Below are 20,223 nucleotides of genomic sequence, written 5' to 3'. Positions count from 1 at the left end.
AACTGCCTTCGACATTCTTAATGATGTTAGAACAGGTCGGCTTCTGACGATTTGCGAATAGGAGTTCAGTATTTTCAGGATGAAGAGCATAGGGAGTCTGGAGAAACTATGGCCCAACAGAAAATTACTTATGATGTGACCTCCACGATCGGCAAGGAACTATAATATCGGTGCTTCCAATATTAGTACGCCACTAATACTCAGGTCTCAAAACAGAGTAAGGTATCTCAAATGGCTTTGTATAGCAGAATGCAGGTAAGTGCCAAGCATCAACAAGACACCAAAAGCGGACCTGGCCATTGTATCGGTGGCCCGCGAGGGAACACAGAGAATTATTTTGAACTATGCGTATATTTTCATAACCGTAGTAACATTCCCCCAAAAGTCTGCATTCTACATCATTTACCGTTATCGTCGACTTAAGCATCGGTGCCATACTACCAACACCTCGCACCGCTGCTTCTGCCTCTTTGCTCACCGCGTCATCGTTACGTCACGAACACGACGTTTTCAGCCGACTTTCTCGAATATTTTCGTATTTCTCCAGAACCTTGCACATTCCCTATATATATTGAAACATTCTTTCCTTTCCTCAGTGCAGTCTTGACTGTGGTGTGTGTGTGTGGAGGGCTCAAAGAACATCTTGCCGTGCCGCGTGCTGTTCACACGTCATTATCATCCTGCACCCAGGATACCCCTAGTGAGCAAAGACATTTTATTATTTGCTGGGACTTACCTTACCGTAAACCTTCAGAGTCTGGCGCTTCTCGCCTCTACTACTAAAATGTCTTCATTCCTCCCCTGAAGGGGGAGGCGGGCCTCTTAGACGGTGACGCCGTCTCTCAGAGCGGGCGATTTGTTGCGGTGAAGGAAATGCTCGGAGAAGGTGATGGTTTGGGCGGCCGTGGCCTATACTAGGAACTGTCTCGGCATTCGCCTTAGTGCAGGAGAATGGAAAATCACGCAAAACCATTCTCAGGGCAGCCGACGGTTGGGGTCAGCCGTGAGGTCTAGCCCTCTCCCGTCTCCCGAATGCAGACACGCAGAGCCGCGGTAAAGTCGTAGCCACCCCTCCTGTGCTCGGTTGGCCGGTCAGAGTACAGAGCTGTTGGACCACGGAACAGCCGTGGCCACTTATGGGCCGAGATCCACTCTACATCGACCGACCGTTATATCAATATACACAGAAGGTATCCCTGAACAACCTCCGAAAGTTTGTCCGTGGATTCTGGCTTCACCCTGTACAGCAATAGAGCGATAAGAGCGAGTAACAGACATCCAGTCTAGGCCAGACACAGTAAAATTTACTGACTGGAGACACGTCGTCTCATTGACGTTTATAGTCTTTTTCATTCTAAATAACCTCAATGACGAACCGAGTATCACACGCAATATCGCGTGGATGTTTTCAACAAACTTGCAAGAGCCATGTGTTGACGAGCATTTGGCGCTTTGAAATGGGGAAAATTAACCACTCTCAACATGATAATTAGCAGAAATCAAGATGGCTGGGCTAAGTGAGTCAGATGGTAGAGCGTTGACTTATTGACCGAAGGCTGACGGGTTAAATTTCGGGTATGTTCTGTGGTATCTGAAGGTTCTCAAATCCAGGATTTATCGGCATGTGAATAATTTTCCATGAGGCAAAATTCTAGAATATCGGCATCTGTTAACATAACATAATGTTATTGATTTTAGGTCCTATTCATTACGGCTTTAGGAGACCCCAAGGTTCTGGAATTATATCCCGCAGGATTTCTTTTCTATGCCGGTAAATGGACCGATTTCAGCGAATATGAGCACCTTAAAATACCAACGGACTGAGCTGGGGTCGTAACCATTTTGACTCGGAAGTATTTCAGCAAGAAATAAAAAAAGTGAATTCTGTAACGGAATTTGTAGAACATTAATAGAATATCTGCTATGGGCAGAATCAGTATACACTGAAAGATAAATAATGTTAAATGTGGATGAAAACGTGTTGTACCATTCCTGAGGATGGTAACCGAATCTGAATAATAATAATAATATTAAGAAGAGGAAGAAGACCAGAGATGCAAACCAATACGCCGTACAGGGATTACACAATATAGCAACAAAGGCAGACCTCCAGATGTACGAAAAAACCAGTAAATGGAAAATCTACATCAACATAGCAAAATAAACTCAGCTAGAGATGGAAAAGGGCACTATTTCACAGCTGTCCTTCTTGGATAAATCATACTACCATCGGGACAAGTCAGTAGGACTAACGTAGAAAGAGCTACTAAACTCTATGAGGCAGGCAAACTAACGTGGACTTACTATAAAGATAAATAAAAAAAATTAAATAAATAAAAAAATAAGAATAAGAATAAGAATAAGGATGAGAATAAGAATAAGAATAAGAATAAGAATAAGAATAAGAATAAGAATAAGAATAAGAATAAGAATAAGAATAAGAATAAGAATAAGAATAAGAATAAGAATAAGAATAAGAATAAGAATAAGAATAAAATGCTACGCCCCACTAACTACTTTTACGGTTTACGGAGACGCCGAGGTGCCTGAATTTTGCTCCGCGAGAGTTCTTATACGAGCAGACAAATCTACTGGCAAGGGGCTGACGTACAGTACATTCAAGTACCACAGGATATAACCTGCCAACATGGGCTCAGAAAGTCAGCACCTTAATCACCTGAGCCACTCAGCCCGGTTCAAAACGTGAACTTTAGGATGGAATCGCCGTTCCGCCTTATACTAATTAGTGTATCTGACGGCGTGTAACATTGAGGTCTCACATTTTTCGTTATTGGCTAACGTTGTAGAATCTATTTTTGAATGCTGGTGAACAAAACCCTGTGTTTAATGACAGTCCGGCTGGGTCGATCAGACAATCGTTAATTTTGTTAATTAAACTTTTTCGTGACCGCGAAGCGGATGTGATTAGATTGGAATTAAAGGAGGACGGTTACAAACTAAGTGAGAATTACTTTTACTTCGTCGTCTATTGGCAACTCCTTCTGTAATTAAATAAATGTGTTAGAATGATTTCCACGATTAACAGACACTCATTGTATTATTAAATATTTCCAATTAAAACATGAAAGATTTTCGATCTTCCGAAACTCATGCAAGATCACTGAAATAATCTATTGTTGGTTATGTTAATACTTGTTGTCTAGAGGAGCCTAACATCTGGGTCATTGGCCCCTAATGGTACGAAATGAGACGAAATGAAAATTTAAAATTCCAAAATTCATCCACTGACCAGAAATCAAAATTTGATGATGAAGGCTGAATGGATGAATACGAATTTAAAATAACCAGAGGACCCATCTCACAATATTAAAAGTTAAAAATAATTCCAAGATGAATCCACTGACTAGTATTCGAAGAGACGACATTGAACAATGATTACAGACTTAAAGCAGTCATTGGACCCGGAGTGCTCAACCTTCCTAGAAACTAACTTAAAACAATGCTATGTACTGACCAAGGAGCTGCTTCCAAAGCAAAATCCTGAATCGATTGTGCTTGTTTTCTAAAGGGGCTCAAAATTCAGGTCAATGGCCCCTCATAATGATACTTACAGCTAGTAAAATAGAAAAATAGTATCACAAGTAACGTAGTCTCGCGGTGTTCCTCACATTGTGGATCTACTCACAGGTAATGAACTACACATAGGTAACACAGACCTATTGAGTTTATCAATTAATGACGCCACTCATGGGCAACGTAAACCCATGGTGTTCCTCACATAGTGGGGACTAATCACAGGCAACGCCCAGACCCATGGTATTCTTCTGAACGCAGACCCATGATGTCCATAAACAGATGCTGAAACATCCCACCGAGGATACCCTCTTTTTGTCTCCTTGGCGTGTTCAACCGAATCTGGACAGAAGTTCAGCCTCCGTCATAGTGGCGGATACTATTCACGGGTACTGTAAACTCACAGCGATCTTCCCACAGACCCATGGTATTCCTCACATAGTGGTAGTAATCGCAAGAAAAATCGCCTCATGGTGTTCCTCGCGTGATGATACTAATCTCAGGTAATCTCATATTCAAAATTCAGAGTTCCTTGGTTGCCCCTTTTAGTCGCCTCTTGCGACAGGCTCGTGAAACCGTGGGTGTATTCTTCGTCTTCGTCCCCCACCCACAGGGGTTGGGTGTTTGCTCCGCGAGAGCTACTTTGTTTCGCTCAAGTCCACCGGAAAGCCGGTTAGGACCACTTTATCCACCACTTGGGACGCGCCACGTGGGGATATCACTTCTACCCCTTGCTACGACAGCGTAGTAGGTTCGTGGAGAAATAATCGAAAATATGCGTGAAAAAATATATTTAATTAATAACAGAGACTATACCGGAAAGTAATTTAATTAAAGCAAACTGACTAGTTTTATTCTTAAATAAACAACACGAGTTTCTACCAAATCACACAAAAAATTGATTAATATTATGAAAAGTGTAAGAATCATCTATGATAAAATACCATTTAAGAATCCTCGAAGTGGTTGTGCTTATTTTAATGATGCAAAGAAGCACAATTGCATCTCTGTTTCTGATTGAACTCCGCTTCACGGTAATGGAAACAGGGATTGTCAGAGAGATTATAAATCAGCGTACTGTAGCACTGTAGCCATCTACAACAAAAATGGCGTCTCTGCATTCCCAGCTCAAGTAATCCGCTGACATCATCAACTAAGCTATAAGTTAACCCATAACCGGCAGATAATTATTGCATGTTTCCTTCTTTCCACCTCCACCACCTCAAGGGCAGTATCCTGGAACGTGCGACTTTAGCTCAGCGGGTTACAAATTGGGAGGAGGACTAGTAGCTCGCTCAGGCGGCCTCATCTTCTATGCTGAATAGGGGCCTTGTTTGAGGGTGGGGAGTAGGATGATCGGAATGGATAGACAAGGAAGAAGGAAGGAAACAGCCGTGGCCTTATGTTAGGGACATCCCGGCATTTGCCTGGAGGAGAAGTGGGGAAACTACGGAAAACCACTTCAAGGATGGCAGAGATGGCAATCTACTCGGTTGAATTCCCAAGGCTGAGTGGTGCCCGTTCCAGCCCTCCAGGCAGAGCCAGGAATGGAACTTTGGCCTCCGGGGGTGGCAGCTAGTCGCACTAACCACTACACCGCAGAGGCAGACAAATATTGTATGCATCACAATAGTTCGTATTAACTTCACTCACCCAGGACCGGTGAACTATGTTTATGACGTGTGGTAGCTTAGTGGACTGTTCACTGCTTGAAATACCGTTAATGGCAATGATCGTTAAGGTGACACAAGTCTATAATGGTCTGACATCGTGCTTAGTCGATTCGAGCCCGGTTGGCCGAAAAAATTTCACCCCCAGAATGTTGGCCGGCAAGGTAGGAAATATGGCGGTGTAGAATTTCTAATTGCCAGATTGGATGACAAACGCCTGAATTGAATTCCAAACAACTTCGCAGTATTCAAGTGACGCTGTTGATGGTGATTCGTCCGTCCGATTGCGACGCAAAGGTTTGAACAGACACCTTGGTGTTGTTCGACAGGAGCAGGCTATATGCCTACACCGGATTTCACCCTCCCCCTACCTCATTATTATCACCATCATCATCCAGACGCGCAGATCGCCCATGGGTGTCAAATACAGAAACCCGCACCAGGTGAGCCGAACTTGTCCTGGAACACTCCCGGCATTAAAACCCATACGCTAAAAAATAATAAATAAATAAATAAATAAATAAATAAATAAATAAATAAATAAATAAATAAATAAATAAATAAATAAATAAATAAATAAATAAATAAATAAATTTCATGGCAATATGTACACAACTAAACAAAAGAGTCGTTCATGCGTAAAAGCACGGATAATTTGCGTGGTGAAGTATCAAAATTATTCATAATTTAGTTTTTAATTTGCAATAAGTAAATTAGCAAAGACCCGCCTCTGTGGTGCAGTGGTTAGCGTGATTAGCTGCCACCTCCGGAGGCCCGGGTTGGAATCGAGGCTCTGCTATGAAATTTGAAACGTGTTACGCGGTCTGGAACAGGGCCACTCAACCTCGGAAGGTCAACAGAGTAGAAGGGATTAGCTTCCCGCCACAGCCATCGTCGAAGTGGTTTTCCGTGGTTCCCAATCTCTCTCTTCCAGCAAATGCTGGGATGGTACCTAACTCAAGGCCAGGCCACCTCCTTCCCTCTCCCTTGTATATCTCTTCCAATCTTCCCATCCTCACCACAAAGCCCCTGTTCACATAACTGGTGAGGCCGCCTGGCGAAGCACTGGTCCTCCTTCCCAGTCGTATCCCCGATTCAAAGTCTCAAACTCCAAGACACTGCCCCTGAGGAACAGCCCGAGGGAAAAGCCAACCGTGGACGGTAAACAGCTTCAGAAAGAAAGAGAGAAAGAAAGGAAGGAAGGAAGGAAGGAAGGAAGGAAGGAAGGAAGGAAGGAAGGAAGGAAGGAAGGAAGGAAGGAAAAAGAAATTAACAAAGGTATGAAACAAAGTCGGGTACGCACAGACAGTAAAATGTTACTGATCCCTTTCGGTAGCTGTTGCATAAATAATTTTAAGATCACATTAAAATGAGAAGGAAATTACGAAGGAAAATAATGAGAGAGAAGGGGGTCGTGGAGGAAGGTGGAAATGGAAGACTCTCTTGACCTCGTATGAGCAAATACCTCCAAGCCGCAAGAAAACTAAATACCGTGGCGAAGAATGTCCTAACCCCATAAAACTGGTCAATAATAACAGCACTCTGACTTGTACACATGGTAGCTTTTGGCTTTAGCCGTGTCAAGGAAACAACGTGGATTTCTTTACCTTACGCAGAAAACATTTCTCCACGTGTTCGGAAGAAGGACTTCTCTAATTATGAAGGTTTGAATTTAAGAAAGCTTTAACAGTTGGTCTATAGTAAGTGGTATTCTCATTCGTCACCAGATGGCTCCAAGTGGGAGCTCCAGTTAAGGAGTTTCTTGTTACACGGTGTGTGCTTTGCGAAGTAACAGCCAGGTCATGTCTACTGTCACACTGACTGCCTTCCCTCTTCGGCTAGTATGGCCACTGCAATTACACAGGAACAAACCCGCCATCAGTAGTACACAAGAAGACAGAACCGTCTCGCTCTTGGTCGGCGGATTCAGGATGGGTCGAGACCCACAAGTGACCACGGCTGGTTCGTGGTCCGACAGCTCTGCATTCCAACCGACCCACCGAGCAGAGGACGGGTAGCCACGGCTCTACGCGTCTGTATTCTGGAGACGGAGAGTGGCTGGTCCCCACCGTCGGCTGTCCTGGGAATGGTTTTCCGTGGTTTACCATTCTCCTGCACTAAGTCAAATGCCGGCCGGGACTGTTTCTCACCTTCTCCGCAAATCTCTTCCTGCGATACAAATCTCCTGACCAGAGAGAGGCCCGCCTAGCCCTTCAGGGGAAGAATGAAAACCTTCAGTAGTAGTCATCAGAATCATTCTAAGCCATTCACCGACCCTAGCGTCCTACTATTAAAACGGGTCGTAAGAACTGAGAAGCCGAACACACGTTCCAAACACCGCGGCCCTTGGCTCACTTACGACTTGTTTTAATAGGAAATCGAAGTTGTTTTTCGGCCCTTTCCAAATTCATTATCACTCTTTTACTAATTTAACTAAAAATTAAATCCTTATAAGGGGCCGTGGGTTAAGAAGAGAGTGCTTCCGCCCGATACCACCTAATAACTCTCCGACTGAAAATTAAATTTCAGTGTCTCAGTGAAAAGGAAGGTGCTTCTCTGACGGGAGGAGAATAGCGCATCTCAACCAGATCAATTTTCCCCCGCCAGTGCAAAACCAGAGATTTTTCTGATTCATCGGCAATTCTCGGAAACACATGAGTAAAGGGGAATAGTTTTCGATCTGCGACTCTCAGGAACTCGCCCTAAAAAAAAAAAAAAAAGTATCACATGTTACCTCCTCGCTCTGGGTGGCGCTGTAGGCGTGACACCTCGGCACTTGCTTCTAACCTAAGTGAGCATCCTTTGAATCGTAGCCAATATGTGCAATATACTGAAGATGAAACTTCCCACTCCAAGCAAAACTGGAGGTCCCATAGCTATGTTAAGTACAAAACATAAAGTCTTTTTGGATCCTCAACCTGTCTATCATTAAATCTCATCGGTATCCCAGGTGTTACTCAAGAGGCATACTTAGGAAATGCGGAGTGAATTGAAATACTTAAAACTAAAAGCATATTTACTTGTTACTTTGTTATGCCAGAGCGTTCATAAAGACGCGTTTTTTTGAAATTCTCTCAGCTACGATTTATTTCCATTCCCCTCAAAAAAAATTACCGATTTGTTATGATGAGAGAATCTGCCCAAATTAATAGAATTCTAAATCGAGCAACTAATTTTGTATGCTGTTGTTACGAAACATAAATTGTAATTCTTATGCAGTCGTGCATACAATGTTGTTTCTAAAAGTTAGGGCACGCAACACTGGCTGTATTCAACCAGTTTGTACACTTAAATAACAACAACAGCTAAGTTCTACTGCACACTGCTGAAATAAGAACTTTTTCTGCGACTCTCAGGCAGTGATGGCACGTTTTTATAGCTCTTGTTGAACAAGTGATGTTGTACGCATGGAAAGTCTGTACATTTAACAGATGCATAGACGGAGAATGTCGCAGAGTTTGAATGAGTCTCTAAACAGCCTCGCTTCCCTCTACCACTGTCTGCGTTACGCTGAAGACACACACATTCATTCCATATTCTGAGAGGGATTCTTATTTTAGGAGCATCCATACAACGTGGGATCAAACTGGCTATTTAGCTTTTGGTTCCAATGGCCAATCTATTATAAGCATATCGGGAAATTTTAAGAATTAACAGCTGTCTTTATCGCCACCAGTTATCGTTTTCCTGTTATCCCTTTCATTGGCTGTGCCACAAACGTTTATTTGTAACAGTATTTGACGTGTAATTTGTCATTTCTAAGAGTGATTAAATGGGTGGCTAAATTTTAATGATATGGTAAACTGGCTAAATTTTAAGACGGGGTTCCACAAGGCACTGTTATTGGACCTCTTTGTTTACGTGTATACAAAAATGGTATCAGTAATGAACTTAAAGATTACGTAGGAACGATGGTAAATGAGATGTCTCTTCCTGGTGGGAGGAGAGAGGGAAGACCAAAAAGAAGATGACTGAACTGTATAAAGGAGGATATGACAGAGCTGAACCTCCAGGAAACACTAGTCGCCGGCAAGAACAATTGGAGGAAATTCATCCGCACCAGTGACCGCATATAGTGTGGAAATAATAAAGCTTAAAAATAAGAAGTGTGAGTGAAGAACTGGAATCACAACGAAAGCATTTGTCGATGATGTTATACTGTATATTGACAGTAGACAATAATATAGCAATCTGAGTGAAAAGAGATGTCATAAGTTACACCTAGAGGAAAAGTCCTCTGCGGTTTAGTTACGTGTTGATGGGGTGACAGTGACTCTTGTGATTCACTGTAAGATAAAGGCTACAAATCTCTTCATTTGTTTATGCAGGTATTTAGGGGTTATTGCAAGGACGTAAAAGAGAGGGTATATAAATAATTGAAAGACCACAATTGGAGTACGGCTCCAGTGTTTGCAATCCACACCAGGATTTCCTGGTACGAGAGCCAGGAAACCGAACGTTTTTTTCTGATCGATTTTAGAAAAAAATGTTCTGGAAATGTTGTATACTTTGGGGTAAGGAGAAGAGCAGTTCGAGTAGGCGGAATGTTCCGAACTGTCAGTGGAGAGATGACTTGGCTCTCTCCCCAGTTAGTGGCTATCCATGACCGGGTGAGAAGATTGTTATTCATTCGTTCATGCACGATCACTTTTCACTAAAGCATGCAGTCATTCACTAATTCAGTTCAGTAATGATGTATGTTTTAATATTGTAGGATATCTCTATAAGACTTGTGACGCAATGGTACACACTAAATAAAATATGGAAGGGGAAGATACATGTTGTCCTAGCCCTTAACTATTGACGTACATTTTCAGTGACATCAACATGGACGTGAGGTCACTGAGACCGCATGAAAATTAATTTGACTACGGAAGGGACGGTTAATGAGATAAATTGCTAGCTGCTTTTATTTGAATAATTACACTTTATTGAACCCAAAACCACAAAAATATTTTCCATTTGTTAATTTGTATAACCCTGATACCTTCAGATTGCAGTCGCAGCAATTTTCGTTTTTCAGAATACACTGTTCCATTTAAACACACACATCCTTTACACTATCGACAGAAATTGACTCTAACTAGGGTATTAAAGATGTTTGATAACCACTGCACTGAAAATTAATGACACATTAGACTGATCTCTTGTTGGGGTGGAAATTGCAAGCACTGAACTTGGCCCTCAATGTTACTCTCGCTCAACACATTCGAAGCAGATCTTCCTTGTACACTCCAAGCATACTGGTTTTTCACATCTGTAGCACTTGTAATATGTTTTTCTCTTCTTTGCTGGTGGGCATAGACGACAAGTTATCCGTTTTTCAAGCTTATCCTCGGAAATGTTGATACGCTCCGCAGGGATGCTCAAAATTCTAGAGATAGCGCTTCGAATATCTCTTGGGATCCTCGGATTTGATAATCTTCTTATCATGTGTGGCCTAGTGAGTTGAGCAGCACGTTCTTTCAGAAAATGTTGCCTGGTCATTTGGGGGCTCTCGCGATAAGACTGATGCAAGATATTCGCATTCACAGCTGCAATATCGACGATACGGAAGAAGACTGCCTTCGGCCACCTTCTTGTTCTTCTACCTGTGCAGTAGTTGGCTGACATCTGATCCAAAGTATCTACTCCAGACTTCGTAGAATTATAAAACTGAATCATCTCTTCCTTCCCCGTGTCCGCATGAGTTGCTTTCCCATGGTGCATAGAGGATACTAACAAAACAGCTTTGTTTCTTTTCGGAACGTGTGAGAGAAGAGTTATGTCTTTCGTGAAGCCATACACAGACGAACCGACCTTTCTCTGCTTGGAAGGCAAGAAGTTAGTTGGAATTTCCTTCTTGTTCTTTCTTACTGTCCCAACATAAGTGAGTCCCCTTTTCCTCCGCTCCTGAACAAGCTCCACTGAGGTGAACCAATTGTCAGCTGTTATATTTCTATTTGTACCCTGTATTGCTTCCGATAAACGAAGAACTGCCTGAATTGGCTTTGAAAATTTTCTGTCTTCCCTTGAAAGACCTATTCCATCAGTGTCCTTCCCTGCATAAATATATGCATTGTACAAATAACTATTTTTCGAATCGGTTAGGCACATCAATTTCACTCCATATTTCTCGGGCTTGTTCGGAATATACATTCTGAACTTACACCGACCTCTGAAACCAGTTAGCATCTCATCTACTGTTGCATTTGTGCCAATGGAGTAACACCTTTGAGAGCTCTGAATCAACATATTCAGAAGCTCAGATATGGGTGCAATAGGATCTGTCTCTCTCCGCTGCGTTCTGTCTTCAGGATTGTCAAAACGCAGGCTGCACAGGAGAATGGAAAACCTTGTACCTGACATCACAACACGAAATATTTCACGGCCCGTACCGTCAGCTGCGAAGACTGAAGCGATGTCCTCTTTGTTAGATTTGAAAACCGCCGAATAAATAAGAAGGCCTAGAAAAGCTTTCATTTCAACTGCGTCAACATTTTGTAATTCTGGTCGGGTAGACTTTCGGTAATTACTTCTCATTGCACTGAGTTTCACATTTGTCCATCGCACTAGTAAGTTCACCATTTCTTCACTAAATATTAGTGTCCATGCCGTAACAGGATCCACACTGTTTCCAACTCGAGCTGAAGGGCGCAAACCGGGAAGGTGAATCACGATATTGTGACGAGGTGTACGCACATTCTGTGGAGGTTCCGCAGACGACCATTTGTACCTATTTCTACCATAAAAACACTTAGAACGTGAATCATCAGGCACTAGCGCGGAACTTTCATCTTCTTCTCCCTTTCCTTCAGTCTCAGTATCGGTATTGTGATCACTCTCTTTTTCACTATCACCATCGTCCACATCTCATGTCTTCTTCAAACCACTCGGCAATTGTTCCTTCGTAATTTGCATCACATGTTCGGACACTCGCCGAAGTACCTGCACGCTGACTCATTGCTACACACAGCACTATCAACTGAAGACTGCTTCAAACCATGGACGCGCGGTCACCCAGGCCGCTACGAAACTCATCAGCTTCTTATCGCAGCTGCACGGTTATTTATGACAGATAAGATACATACAGTGGAGAGGTCATCTTAAAATAGAAAGGTACTGCAAGCAAATATACTGGCAGGGCGATAAGCGAGGTGTGGCACGTGTTTACTTTTCCACCGCGGTCATGTTGACCGCACGTCCATAGTTAAGTTCTAGACCAAGGATTGCGAGCCTGTGACACGTGAATACGACTTCATTGGTACGTCAGACAACATAATTTAATGTTTTTAACATGTATTAAATAGGTCGAAAATCTACCACCATAGCATACATTAAAATTACGCTTTAATCCTTTAAATGCACAGCATTGCATATGTGCAAAGGAGAATTTACTTGCTTGGTATATCTGCTTTACTATTTTACAAGTATGCATTTACTTCTACCTAGCAGACGCACTCGCTAGTGGTCGCTAGTGTATTCAAAATTAACAATATTTTATTTTATGGTTTTTCTTGTTATTCAGCTGGAGTGAAGTGTAAACTTTAAATAAATAACGAAAAAAATTGTTTATCTCAGAGAATTCGTGAGCAGAAGTGTGGCAGTAGCTCCGATAATCATACAACTTTGCATATATATGTACGTAAATCATTCAAAATTCTTAACATTTTGACTGGTCCAAATAAATAAATAAATAAATAAATAAATAAATAAATAAATAAATAAATAAATAAATAAATAAATAAATAAATAGCTTAAGTGCGGCCAGTATCCAGTATTCGGGAGATCGTAGGTTCGAACCCCACTGTCGGCAGCCCTGAAGATGGTTTCCGTGGTTTCCCATTTTCACACCAGGCAAATGCTGGGGCTGTACCTTAATTAAGGCCATGGCCGCTTCCTTCCCACTCCTAGCCCCTTCCTCCCTCATCGTCGCCATAAGACCTATCCGTGTTGGTGCGACGTAAAGCAAATAACAAAAATAAATAAATAAATAAATAAATAAATAAATAAATAAATAAATAAACAAATAAATAAATAAATAAATAAATAAATAAATAAATAAATAAATAAATACACTGACTGACAGAGCAAATGCAACACCAAGAAGGAGTGGTTCGAAAGGGATGAAAGTTGGGGAAAAAACAGAGACGACACGGACGAATAATAGATGTTTATTTCAAACCGATATGCAGGTTACACAATGCGTACGGCATCGACTTAGTAGGATGTAGGACCACCGCGAGCGGCGATGCACGCAGAAACACGTCGAGGTAAAGAGTCAATAAGAGTGCGGATGGTGTCCTGAGGGATGGTTCTCCATTCTCCGTCAACCATTTGCCACAGTTGGTCGTCCGTACGAGGCTGGGGCAGAGTTTGCAAACGGCGTCCAATGAGATCCCACACGTCTTCGATTGGTGAGAGATCCCGAGAGTACGCTGGCCACGGAAGCATCTGTACACCTCGTAGAGCCTGTTGGGAGATGCGAGCAGTGTGTGGGCGGGCATTATCCTGCTGAAACAGAGCATTGGGCAGCCCCTGAAGGTACGGGAGTGCCACCGGCCGCAGCACATGCTGCACGTAGCGGTGGGCATTTAACGTGCCTTGAATACGCACTAGAGGTGACGTGGAATCATACGCAATAGCGCCCCAAACCATGATGCCGCGTTGTCTAGCGATAGGGCGCTCCACAGTTACTGCCGGATTTGACCTTTCTCCAAGCCGACGCCACACTCGTCTGCGGTGACTATCACTGACAGAACAGAAGCGTGACTCATCGGAGAACACGACGTTCCGCCATTCCCTCATCCAAGTCGCTCTAGCCCGGCACCATGCCAGGCGTGCACGTCTATGCTGTGGTGTCAATGGTAGTCTTCTGAGCGGACGCCGGGAGTGCAGGCCTCCTTCAACCAACCGACGGGAAATTGTTCTGGTCGATATTGGAACAGCCAGGGTGTCTTGCACATGCTGAAGAATGGCGGTTGACGTGGCGTGCGGGGCTGCCACCGCTTGGCGGCGGATGCGCCGATCCTCGCGTGCTGACGTCACTCGGGCTGCGCCTGGACCCCTCGCACGTGCCACATGTCCCTGCGCCAACCATCTTCGCCACAGGCGCTGCACCGTGGACACATCCCTATGGGTATCGGCTGCGATTTGACGAAGCGACCAACCTGCCCTTCTCAGCCCGATCACCATACCCCTCGTAAAGTCGTCTGTCTGCTGGAAATGCCTCCGTTGACGGCGGCCTGGCATTCTTAGCTATACACGTGTCCTGTGGCACACGACAACACGTTCTACAATGACTGTCGGCTGAGAAATCACGGTACGAAGTGGGCCATTCGCCAACGCCGTGTCCCATTTATCGTTCGCTACGTGCGCAGCACAGCGGCGCATTTTACATCATAAGCATACCTCAGTGACGTCAGTCTACCCTGCAATTGGCATAAAGTTCTGACCACTCCTTCTTGGTGTTGCATTTGCTCTGTCAGTCAGTGTAAATAAATAAATAAATAAATAAATAAATAAATAAATAGTTTGAAATATCAATTTTTAAATATTTTTCTTATAATGCATTATTTTTAGAATGAAAATTAGTCATATTTAAAAGAAATAATAAATTGGCCATTTAAAGTTTAGTGAAGAAGTATGCCACATTTAATTCTGTCGGCATATTTTTTACAAATTTACCTTATTCTAAAAATGTATCTGTTCTTTGGAATGTAATTTTCAGTGTTGTTTACAAAATTAAATCCAGAAACATTCAGATAAGTGGGTTAATACTGTATGTAATGCAATCTGATACTTAAATGATGTCAACTGATGGAGTTTCATGTTGATTTTAAAGGAAGATAAACTGGTGACATACTAGACTATAAAATGTAATAATGGAGACCATAATTAACACGATAATATGAAAAGGTTTGCCATCACTGTCCTAGATTATATAACATTGATAACGTCTATGACAAAATACATTATAGGCCTATTTAGTGTATTCATCATCATCTGTTTACCCTCCAGGTTCGGTTTTTCCCTCGGACTTAGCGAGGGATCCCACCTCTACCGCCAGAAGGGCAGTGTTCTGGAGCTTCAGACTCTTGGTCGGGGGATACAACTGGGGAGTATGACCAGTACCTCGCCCAGGCGGCCTCACCTGCTATGGTGAACAGGGGCCTTGTGGAGGGATGGGAAGATTGGAAGGGATAGGCAAGGAAGAGGGAAGGAAGTGGCCGTGGCCTTAATTTAGGAACCATCCCGGCATTCACCTGGAGGAGAAGTGGGAAACCACGGAAAACCACTTCCAGGATGGCTGAGGTGGGAATCGAACCCACCTCTACTCAGTTGACCTCCCGAGGCTGAGTGGATCCCGTTCCAGCCCTCGTACCACTTTTCAAATTTCGTGGCAGAGCCGGGAATCGAACCCGGGCCTCCGGGTGTGGCAGCTAATCACGCTAACCACTACACCACAGAGGCGGACATATTTACTGTATTAATAGACAAATAATTGCAAGGAGGATGTAATTCATGTATTGAATTTAATGAATTGCAGTAGAAAATGCCCTCTCCCCCTACCCTCGTTTCAAGCGAATTGCAACTAGGGGATGGGAGTATTCTATTCTATTTATTCTAAATACCTTACTATTATATAGAAATTTACACAAACTTTGCAGGATATTAACTTTTTTCGTGTATATTTGAATGAAGTAAGTGCAATGCAAGTAGGAGCGATAATTTTCCCGAGAACTGGGGTTGATAAAGGAAGTGTCCACCAAAAAAATTCAAACAATAGTTCACAGAAGCAGCTGACATCTCCCTTCAAAAGCAATTCCACTGGCAGGCATCTGGCTGTGTTTATTTCCCTCTCCCCGCGTGATAGACCGGGCTCACTAGGGAGGTGTCCGCTATTTGTCCTCGCCCGTATTGACCAGACAAGTATTACGACTCTCCAGGAAAAGAGAAGAAACTGAACACTACCGGGAGAGAAAGGTGATCTCTGTTTTCTTTTTATCCCCAAGATGCGTCACCGGGAAGGGAGTTGAGTAAAGAGACCTCCCTCAGCAGTTGTGACAAGGATATATGAGGTCAGCGCAATAGTGGCCTAACCAACATTTCGGGGCCTGTCGGAAGATATGTCTAAAGGACAGACCAGGGGCCCTCAACAAGGGATCATGGTTTGGCGAACACAGTTCCACTTCCCGAGTACGGCACTGCTTATACTTACTTGAGTCAGGTTCCTCAGTTTCGTCTGTCGTATCTGACCTCCTTTGGTCAACTCTCGTTCTTTTCCGACCCCAACGGTACTAGGTTTGCGGGGTCTAACGTGTTTTTCACTTTCACGCCTTACGCGGACCTTGCAGAAACTTCGTTTCTCGTAAAGGTCGGACCTGTTCGATATTTCCTTATGATCAGTGTTAAACCGGGCCGTGCGGTTAGGGGCACGCAGCTGTGAGCTTGCATCCAGAAGATAGTGGGTTCGAATCCCACTGTCGGCAGCCTTGAAGATGGTTTCCGCGGTTTCCCATTTTCACAACAGGAAAATACTGGGGCTGTCCCTTAATTAAGGCCACGGCCGCTTCCTTCCCATTCCTAGGCCTTTCCTATCCCATCGTCGCCATAAGACCTATCTGTGTCAGTGCGACGTAAAGCAAATAGAAAGAAAAGATTAATATTAACAGAGGTTGGTTTCCTCTAAAGAGAATAATCGCCGCCGCCACCTCTCAAAATTCGCGCCTTTTTTCTATTGCTCCGAAACAAATGAATGGGTCCAATAGTTTGTGGCACTCCGATAGACTGCGCGTGGGAGTAGGCCTACAGGTCGGTAAAGCAAAACCTTGGCACAGTGATAGTTGAAAAATGGCAGTTAGGTACTGAATGAATGGTGGCGGGACGTTGTCCGTATAGTGATCCTGCCGTGTATTGGAAATTACGTGTTAGTTTTGTGCAGAATAGTGTTGCATGTGGTGTGTGACTTGAAGCAGCGACAGTTGAAAAATGGTAATTACAAAATGAATGGTCACGGGAGGAGATCCATATACAGTAGTGTTTAATTTAAGTGGGAAATCACTATACATATCAATATTCATAAAAACTTTTGTTTGTTTACGGAGAGAAAGCGATTTCTATTCAACAAAATGGGAGTGGTACGAGAAGTTGCAAAACCTCGTACAACTGTGATATCCGAAAAGGGAAGTAACCGTTGATACTAGGCGCTTCAGTTGTCTTTGGCTATAGATTCATGCACTTTGTATGATACCATGGCCTTGAACAAACTATCTAACTGTAAATTCTGAGCCGTGCTGAGTGACTCAGGCGGCTGAGGCACTGGCCTTCCGACGACAATTTAGCAGCTTCGATCCTGGCTCAGTCCCTTGGTGGGCCCTATGACCTTCGATGTTAGGCCCCTTTAAACAACAAACATCATCATCATCAAGCATCAGTCCCTTAGTATTTGAAAGTGCTCAAATAAGTCAGCGTCGTATCGGTGTATTTACTGGCGCGTGAAAGAGTTCCTGCTCCTCGGCGTCTCCGAAAACTGAAGAAAATAGTTAGTGGGACATAAAGAAAGTAACATTTTATTACTATTTATTCGCAGGGGCCATCGAGGACCACGTAAAGAGTTCCTACATTTGGGAAATATCTATGTGTATTGAGACCATGAGAGGCAGAGCAATTTTAGACTGTATTTTGCCATAAGACCTATCTGTGTCGGTGCGACGTAAAGCCATTTGTAAAAAGGCTATTTCTTAGCTGAACATCTGCGTCTTATGATTCAAGGAATACGGTACTTATTTATTGTCCGCATCCACTATTGAAACGCCATTTTTCCATACAGGGAGTCCCAGGAGGAATGGTCAATATTCAGGTATATGACAGGAACGAATGAAAGCAAGAAACTTCATATGGACATAATTATGCGCTATTTCAAAGTGTTTCCGAGAGAGAACACTTTTAATGTACTTTTCTTTTTGTCCTAGTGCCGCGCACGTTTGTATCTTACCCACCCAACCTCTTTTATTCTAGCCCAACGTACGTCGTTGCTTTCAGCGTGTGACAGTACATATATCACACCCTCGCACGGTATTTAGAAGTGAGAGATATTATTGTCAGTATTCGATTTATTTTTACTATTATTATTCCAGTTGTATATTTTCAACTTGGGATCTTTGTATGAGTCATGTGAATAGCCCAGAGCATGAGGAGGTGGCCCTGTTGATGTTGTAGTCGGAAAGTTTATATGACTTACGTGAAACACCCCGGAGTCTGTTGATGTTGTTATTGTCATTGAATCTGAAAGAGGTTCAGGGCGTGGTCTTGACAAGAGGACCTACTCGTGATTGGCTGGCGAGGGTCAATCTCGACGTATGATCAAACATGTGATCAAACGGCGGAGGAAGACTTACAACTCCACACTTGACTAGACTGGACTGACTCACAAACTCCACACTTGACTAGACTGGACTGGACTTCAAACTTTGGTGTAAGGTGTTCTTATTATGTTTGTGGAACGTGACTGACCTACAACTGTGGAGTGCTTAGACACTGCTTAGACACTTATCGCGGCTTGGTATTATATGCTGGTGAAAGTTGTGGGGCACTATATCTCAGACTTTCGAGAATTTACGTTTTAGAACGACAAGCGTGTGTTGCTCAAGTGATTGTATCTTTAAACCAAGTTTTAGAGTGAGTGAACACTGTATTATAAAGGTACAGTATCTGTGTGATATAATAAGTGCCAATTATGAGAATCTGCAAGTCGTGTTGATACACTGAGACAGTGGAGGGTACTTATCTACATAATACGTGCTTTGTACAACGGTGTGATTACAAATGGTAGTTTGGTCCTTGCTTTTGTTCTTCCCTTGTATTCGTTGTTGTTGTTGTTCTAAATTTGGAGTCTTACAGCGGCATTTTGTGAGTGTATGTTGATGAGGTGCCCACGCACGGATGTTATTCATAATATAGTTAGTTATTTTAGACTCAGTGGAGTTATTGATGAACCTAGGTGAAGTTCCTACCTATATAGTCGTTTTCAAAAGATTAGGTAAGGCCTGAAGCTAATGTACCTGTACGCAGCATTATGTACATGACATGGGAGAGAAAGATTTATCAACATCTATCAACATTCGAGGGATCTATTCTGATGAACTCTAGCACCCATACTACGGAGAGTTCGATTAATTACTTTTATTAAATTAATTTGTTTTAGTAATTTATTCAGTTATTTATTCATATATTTTGAATTACATTGCATTCTACGCCCATGCATGAGGTGATTAAGTACTTTATTTTATTCATATTTGATTATTATAATCATATTTCAATAATTATGAAGGTTAATTGTTATTATTTTATCAATTATTTACATAAACTACAAACCTCTTTGCACGGAATGTCTTTCTGGCATAACAGTAGATCGCTGAATGCGCAGTTGCCCATGGTGTGTTGTGAGTGAAGTAATACGACGGACTGAGTATTTTTTTCTAGTTGCTTTACGTCGCACCGACACAGATAGGTCTTATGGCGATGATGGGATAGGAAAGGCTTATGAGTTGGAAGGAATCGGCCGTGGCCTTAATTAAGGTACAGACCCAGCATTTGCCTGGTGTGAAAATGGGAAACCACGGAAAATCATCTTCAGGGCTACCGACAGTGGGGCTCGAACCCACGATCTCCCGGATTGAAGCTCACAGCCGCGCGCCTCTACGCGCACGGCCAACTCGCCCGGTGGACTGAGTATCAGAGAGAAGCATCGGTTAACTGTGTTTTTAATGGTTAATGTGCCACTCATCTGCACTAATAAAGAATATACTGATATGGTGCACAGTATGTTTACGGTTTCTGCGATGGTTGTACTCCTGCTCCTGTCGAGGAATACCGTCCGCGCTTTCCATCACGTCGAATTCATTATCGAAGAGGGTTTACCAGAGTTTTCAGCGCATTATGTCAAACAGATATTCTTACAAGTTTCCATTTTTTCTTCTGAACGTTTAGTTCAACAACCTAATGAGGAACAGTGACACATTGTTGAAATGGTGCAGCG

Source organism: Anabrus simplex, chromosome 6, assembly GCF_040414725.1.
Source record: "Anabrus simplex isolate iqAnaSimp1 chromosome 6, ASM4041472v1, whole genome shotgun sequence".
NCBI lineage: Eukaryota > Metazoa > Arthropoda > Insecta > Orthoptera > Tettigoniidae > Anabrus > Anabrus simplex.
This window is presented reverse-complemented; position numbering follows the sequence as displayed.